The sequence below is a fragment of the Molossus molossus genome, unplaced genomic scaffold (assembly GCF_014108415.1).
Source record: "Molossus molossus isolate mMolMol1 unplaced genomic scaffold, mMolMol1.p scaffold_m16_p_1, whole genome shotgun sequence".
Classification (NCBI taxonomy): Eukaryota; Metazoa; Chordata; class Mammalia; order Chiroptera; family Molossidae; genus Molossus; species Molossus molossus.
The window spans coordinates 770,370-777,335 of record NW_023425344.1 but is presented as its reverse complement, the minus strand read 5'-3'; positions in this window follow the sequence as shown (position 1 = coordinate 777,335).

The following is a 6,966-nucleotide window of genomic DNA, read 5'->3' as shown; positions in this document are numbered from 1 at the left end:
TTGAAGACATCGCCGGTGTGTCGATCACGTTCCCCGCTCGGCTGTTACAGAGCCGCCCGGGGTCACCTGAGTAGGGAGTTCAAACTAGCTCGTTGCCCGGCTGGTGTGGCTCAGTGGATGGAGGGTGTCCCATGGACTGAGAGGTCCGGGTTCGATCCCCAGTCAGGGCACACGCCCGGGTGGTGGGCTTGATCCCCAGTAGGGGGTGAGCAGGAGGCAGCCGACGGATGTGTCTCTCACGTGGATGTTTCTCTCTAAAAAAAAAATTAAAACATTTTTAAAAAGCAGCTCATTGTATAACTCAGACACCTAGAAAATACTCAGATGTGAGCGGCAGTGGAGAAGGGTTAAAGGTCATCAGTGTGTCTGACGTGGCCCCTGGGAGGAGTGAATAACCCTGATGAGCTAAGCATCCAACTTAAAACCAGGCAGAGGGGCAGCCGGTCCCTGATGCCGGGTAGAAACACGTAGGGTTTTGAGGGCCGGGGAGGTGGGGTTGGTTGGAATTCCCACCTCACCCCTCGGACATGACACCCCTCAGCCGCCTTCGCTGCTGGTGGCGGCCACTTGCTGAGCCCTGAATGAGGGGAGAGAAGCCCCAGAAAAAGATCGGAAGAGGAGATAGGAGCAGATGTGGGGGTGTGGACAACAGCCCCAGAGCCCCGTCGTCCACCAACCAGCACCGTGGCGAGGGTAGAAACAGCCAGTCGGTGAGAAGGGGCAGGACCTGAGATGCAGCAGAAGTCATTAGGTAAAGAGAGAGCATTGGGCACTTAGCGGGAATGTTCACGTTCCTGGAAAAACATCACCAAGACTGACTCAGGAAGAGAGGGAACCCAGGGGTGGCCCTACAGCTGTGAACTACAAGGAAACAGCGGTGAGCACCTCCCTGCAGAGGGAACGTCCCCAGGTGATGTCACAGGCAGTAATGCAAAGCGTCGGCCAGACGGACAGGACAGGGAGGCTGTGGTGGCTGTCCACTGACTGCTGTGAGGAGGTGTGGACAAGCCCCTGGGCTGGCCTCTGCCCTTCTCTTCCTGTCCCTCGTCCCTCTGCAGGCTCTGAGGGGACCATGGGGACAGGGACGGAGCTCAGTGGGGCCTGGCTGGGCAGTGGCCCCCCGGTGAGCCCTTCCGCCTGTGTGCCCCACCTCTCCACCTTACCCCACAGTAGGGTCCTGTTTGCACAAAGAAGGGTCTTGGGCAAGCGGGGTCCAGCTCCTCCAACCTCCACCCCAGCCCTCAGACATCTGGGGACAAGGCCGGTCCCCTCACAGGTCACCGGCCCATAGACACTGACCCTCACTCCCTCTCCCCGATCCCTGTCCTGGGCCCCGTTCCTGAGCTGGGATGACCCTTCCGCTGCTGGGCTCTGCCCTGGCGCCCTGTAGGATGGACGTGATCCCATACCCGACCCCACGCACCACCTTTAACTATTTTTCTGCAGTATGAATACAGTGTCTGAAAGGCTCTTTACATTAATTTTGGGGAGTTATATCGTCTTAGGAAATCGCCCATGTCATCGGAAGCATGCAGCGTGTTCACTGGTCACGTTCCACGTCTTCCCGACGCCCGGGCACGGCCCTGGTGGCACGTCTCTGCCGCCGGGGCTGGCTCATTTCATCTACCCATCCCGGCGGCGCGCCAGCTCTGGGGTGTGCTGGCGGGTGCTCCCATTTTTCTTGTTTCCGATTCATTTATTCGCCTTTATCTCCACCCCTCCTGCCTCCTGGATTTACTTTATTGTTCTGTTTCCCTCCTGTGTCGGATGTTTAGTTCATTTATTTTCAGTCTCTCTGGCTCGGTAATAAAAACATTTAAGGTTGTGAATTCTCCGCCAACTCGTGCTGTGGGGGCTCTAGACGTGAGCGCTCCTGTGTGGCTGCGAAGCCGCCTGTCTCGGCCCCTCGGCTGCCCCGGGCTTGCCAAGGGGTCATTCGGGAGAGGGGCTTTGCACCTCCAAACACCTTGCTTCTCTCTAGAGCAGCGGTTCTCAACCTTCCTGATGCTGCGACCCTTTAATACAGCTCCTCCTGTGGTGGGGACCCCCAACCAACCACAAAATTATTTTCGTTGCTGCTTCGTAACTGTCATTGTGCTACTGTCATGTCTTAGGCGACCCCTGTGAAAGGGTCGTTTGACCCCCCAAAGGGGTCGCGACCCACAGGTTGAGAACTGCGGCACTAGAGCCTCCTGTGCCTCTTCAGGTTCCGTGTTGGTTTAAATGCCGAGGCTGAAGAACATTCACCGCGAGGATGGACACGTTCTGCTTCTCCGTTGTTCGTAGGCGGACACCTGGGTGGCGCCCACGGCTCAGCTGCTGTGCGTAGCGCTGCTGTGAACATGGGTGCGCGGACACCCCCTCAAGACCCCGCTCCCCATTCTCTGGGAGGTACCCAGAAGCAGGACCGCCGGGTTGCGTGGTGGTCTGTGTTTAACTTTCTACGGACCCTCCACACTTTTCCACAGCGGCCGCTCCGTTTCCCTTTCCCACCAGTGCCCAGGGCTCCGATCTCCACATCCTCGCCAGCACCGGTCGTTTGTGTTTATTTCTGGGAGCTGGGTGCGAGGTGGTGCCCGTGCAGTTTTCTGCTGTTGCGGCTGATATCTAACCTGCCTGCACTGTGGTGGGAGGGCTGTTGGCCTCAGGGCCCAGCACGTGGCCGGCTGTGCTTGAAGACACTCGTGGGATCCCCTGCGTCTGAGAGTTCGGCTCCCTGTGGTCCAAGTGCTGGTCCCGCACTGGACTGTGCCCTGCTTTGTCTGCTCCTTGTGGCTTGTGGGTGCACCCAAGCTTAGAATTATCACACATTTCTGGGGAGTTGAACCTTTACCATCACACATGGACGCTGTTTGTCTCCAGGGAAAACTTTTGCTTACATTCTGCTCTGTCCAGTGTCGACCTGGACGCGGCCTCTTTCGTCCGGTCACCACGCTTGGTTCTGGGGTCCTCTCTTCCTCCCGGGAGCTCAGAGTTCCCGTTGTCCTCGTGGGCTGCCGCCTGAAAGACACCCTCCTCCTGCTGCAGTCGGGCTGCAGGCTCAGCTCCAGGCTTCTGAACACGCCCTCATATTCGAAGGAGGGTTTTGCCCGATAAGGAATTCTAGTTCGCGTGAGAGCCACGGTTCCGGCATCTCCGGCAGGGCCTTTGCCGAGGAGTCACAGTGGCACTGCTGTTTCCTGGCTTGGAAACGTGTCTTGTTTGTTTTTCCTGGAGGCTCTGAAGATTTTCTCTCTTTTTGGTTTTCAGCAAGTTGGGTGGCGACCTGGGAATGGATGAATTTCTCTCTGTATCTGTGTCGCGTGGTGGTGGCTGCCCAGGTGTCTCTGCAACCAGTGGGCTGTTAGATGTTCTCCGGCCCCCTTCTCGCCCCGGCCCTGGTTTCACGAACGTTAGACCACCGGGTGGTTCCTACCCGTGGCCGACCTGGTCCCTGGCCCTGCCGTGCGTCCTCTGTGTAGCCCCTGCAGCCACCGGATGCCCGCTGGTGTGGGCACGGCTCCGGGCTCGGCTGGGAAGCCTCGTCTCGCTCCAGAATTCAGTTCTCTGAGGCGTCCCTGTAGCAGAGCGGGGCTCAACCCTGACGACAGGAGCAGCGCGGACGGCACCAGGTGCAGAGTTTGTGTGGTCCTGTGGGCCTCTGTCGGTGGCCTTGTGAGCGGGGCTCAGTAAGCAGACCCCTTCAGCTTTGTGCTCAGCCGGGCCCTCCCTCCCCTCTGCGACCTGTAAGTCCTAGTTTTGCTCCGTAGGTGGCACCCTAGAAACGGCAACGAGCTCCCTGGCTCCGCTGCTCCCTCCTCCTGGACAGACCACGGCCACCTGACATCTGGCCACTTCCCTCCCGGTTTTGCTGGGTGTCGGGCAGCTTTGTCTTCTCAACCCCACAGGGTACGTGTGGTCAGTGGCCATTTGGTGTCCCCACATATTACCCTCGTATCGCATCACAGACGTGGCCTCGGGTCACCCTTGGCTCCCTGCAGGAAGCTCACCCTTGGCAGCCAGGTCCCTGGAGCAGGCCGCCAGTGAGCATCCAGACAGAAGCCACTTCTGCGGAACCTAGTCCCAGTGACCCCTGTCCCTTCGGCCGCTCCCTGTTCCCTGGGAGTGGGCCACTGGGAGCAGCTCCAGAAGTGGGGGCCATGGCGCCTCAGAGGCTGCCCTCACCACGCTGGGCAGCGAGCCCCTCCCTGTGGTCACGCCCCTGCAGCCCCGAGGGCCTTTCTCAGGGGCCCGCCTGGGAGCTCCCTGTCTAGCCAGAGCAGGAAGCGATGATGTCACAGTCCTGGGCCTGCAGAGGGTGGCGTGTCATCGGTGCCATGTGGACACTGTGTCACGTGGCCAGCACCTGGGCAGCAGGTGGCCCTGGAGCGGGCACAGATGAGCAGGCTGCGGGGGCTGGGCTTGAGGGGACCGAGGCCATGTCTCTCCATTACTATTTTTAAGTGTTATAATTGATTGGAAACATCCTTTCTAATGCTAGGGTATAAGAGATTTATGGACTGGGTATTACTTTTATATATTACTATACATCCAACTATCTGATTGTCTTTTTTGAAATAAAAATATATTTGGAAGTAAAATTCACATAATGAAATTAACCACTTAAAAGGAGCATTTAAGGCCGTGGTCAGTTTGGCTCAGCGGTTAGAGCGTCGGCCTGCGGTCCAGAGAGACCCGGGTTCGGTTCCCGCTAAGGGCAGGTACCTCAGTTGCAGTTTGTCCCCGGCCCTGGTTGGGTCTGCGGGTGGCAGCCACTCGATGTGTCCCTTTCACGTTGATGTTTCGCTCTCTCTCTCTTCCTCCCACTCTATCTGAACAAAAAATGGAAAAATGTCCTCGGGTGAGGATTAAAAAAAAAAAGGAGCATTTAGGCTCTGGCCGGTTTTGCTCAGTGGTTAGAACATTGGCCCTTGGATGGGGGTGGGGGGGGAGGTTGCAGGTTCGGTTCTGGTCAGGGGTCAGGGGCACGTACCTGGGTTGCAGGTTCCGTCTCCAACCCTGGTCAGGATCGTGTGGGAGGCGACAAATTGACGTCTCTCTCACATGGATATTTCTCTCTCCCTCCTTCCACTCGATCTAAAAGTCAATGGAAAAATATCCTCAGGTAAGGATTAGCAGCAACAACAACAAAATTATTTAAATTAAAAAAAGGGGCATTTGGTAGATTCACACGGTTGTGTGGCCACCGCCTCCTTCTGGTTCGGCATTTCACCCCGTCGCCCTGAAAGCTTCCCGCTTGTCCATCCCTCCCCATCGTGACCCGAGGCAGCCACCAGTCTGCTCTGTTTCTGTGGATTTGCCGATTTGGGACATTCCCTAGAAATGGCCCTCAGTGGGGACAGCTCCACCTGCGCTGCCCCTGGTGGCCACTGGGTGGCAGCAAAGATTGCCCCTGGGGTGACAGGCGTCCACCCGCGGGCGGTGGGCCAGGCTTGTGGGCTGTGGGCACTTGGGGAAGTAGGGGCTGGGGGCAGAGTGGTCCTGGAGCCTGGGGAGTGGCCCCAACGGTGGTGGGATGGGGTCCCCCTGTTTGTCCCACCCACCCCATTGCCCTCCACTGACCCCTTCTACTCCCCGCCAGGGCTGGGGCTGCTGAGGGGATCCAGGTGCTGCCACCAGAAGAGTGATGGGCTTTCTGGGGGACGTGGACAGGGAAGGTACACCCCTGCTGGAAGGCCCAGCCATCCAGGGGCCTTGTCCTGAGCCCGGGTGGGGAGTAGGGTGCACCTGGGGTTGGGGAGTTGCCCTCAATGTTGGTTGCTCCAGAGTTCAGCCCCTTCCTTCAGGTTGGGGTCTGGGGGACCCTAGATTCCCCCACCCTGCAGTGGGGGCTGCCCCGTGGCCCTGGGCAGAGTGGCATTTGCTGGTAGGTGTGTACAGGCTGGTGCTCTTCACCCATGCCTTCTGCCACGGTGGCTGTGGGGATGGCCCAGGGTGTGTGTGTGGTCCCAGGTGGCTGTGGGTGTGACCCAGGTGGCTGTGGGTGTGGTCCCAGGGTATGGGTGTGGCTCAGGTGGCTGTGGGTGTGGTCCCAGGGTTGGGTGTGGTCCCAGGTGGCTGTGGGTGTGGCCCAGGTGGCTGTGGGTGTGGTCCCAGGGTCCCAGGTGGCTGTGGGTGTGGTCCCAGGGTCCCAGGTGGCTGTGGGTGTGGTCCCAGGTGGCTGTGGGTGTGGTCCCAGGGTTGGGTGTGGTCCCAGGTGGCTGTGGGTGTGGCCCAGGTGGCTGTGGGTGTGGTCCCAGGGTCCCAGGTGGCTGTGGGTGTGGTCCCAGGTGGCTGTGGGTGTGGTCCCAGGGTTGGGTGTGGTCCCAGGTGGCTGTGGCTGTGGCCCAGGTAGCTGTGGGTGTGGTCCCAGGGTCCCAGGTGGCTGTGGGTGTGGTCCCAGGTGGCTGTGGGTGTGGCCCAGGGTTGGGTGTGGTCCCAGGTGGCTGTGGGTGTGGCCCAAGTGGCTGTGGGTGTGGCCCCAGGGTTGGGTGTGGTCCCAGGTGGCTGTGGGTGTGGTCCCAGGTGGCTGTGGGTGTGGCCCAAGTGGCTGTGGGTGTGGCCCCAGGGTTGGGTGTGGTCCCAGGTGGCTGTGGGTGTGGCCCAGGTAGCTGTGGGTGTGGTCCCAGGGTTGGGTGTGGTCCCAGGTGGCTGTGGGTGTGGCCCCAGGTGGCTGTGGGTGTGGTCCCAGGGTGTGGCTGTGGCCCAGGTGGTGGGTGTGGCCCCAGGTGGCTGTGGGTGTGGCCCAGGTGGCTGTGGGTGTGGCCCCAGGTGGCTGTGGGTGAGGCCCAGGTGGCTGTGGGTGTGGTCTCAGGTAGCTGTGGGTGTGGCCCAGGTGGCTGTGGGTGTGGCCCCAGGGTGTGGCTGTGGCCCAGGTGGTGGGTGTGGCCCCAGGTGGCTGTGGGTGTGGCCCAGGTGGCTGTGGGTGTGGCCCCAGGTGGCTGTGGGTAAGGCCCAGGTGGCTGTGGGTGTGGCCCCAGGTGGCTG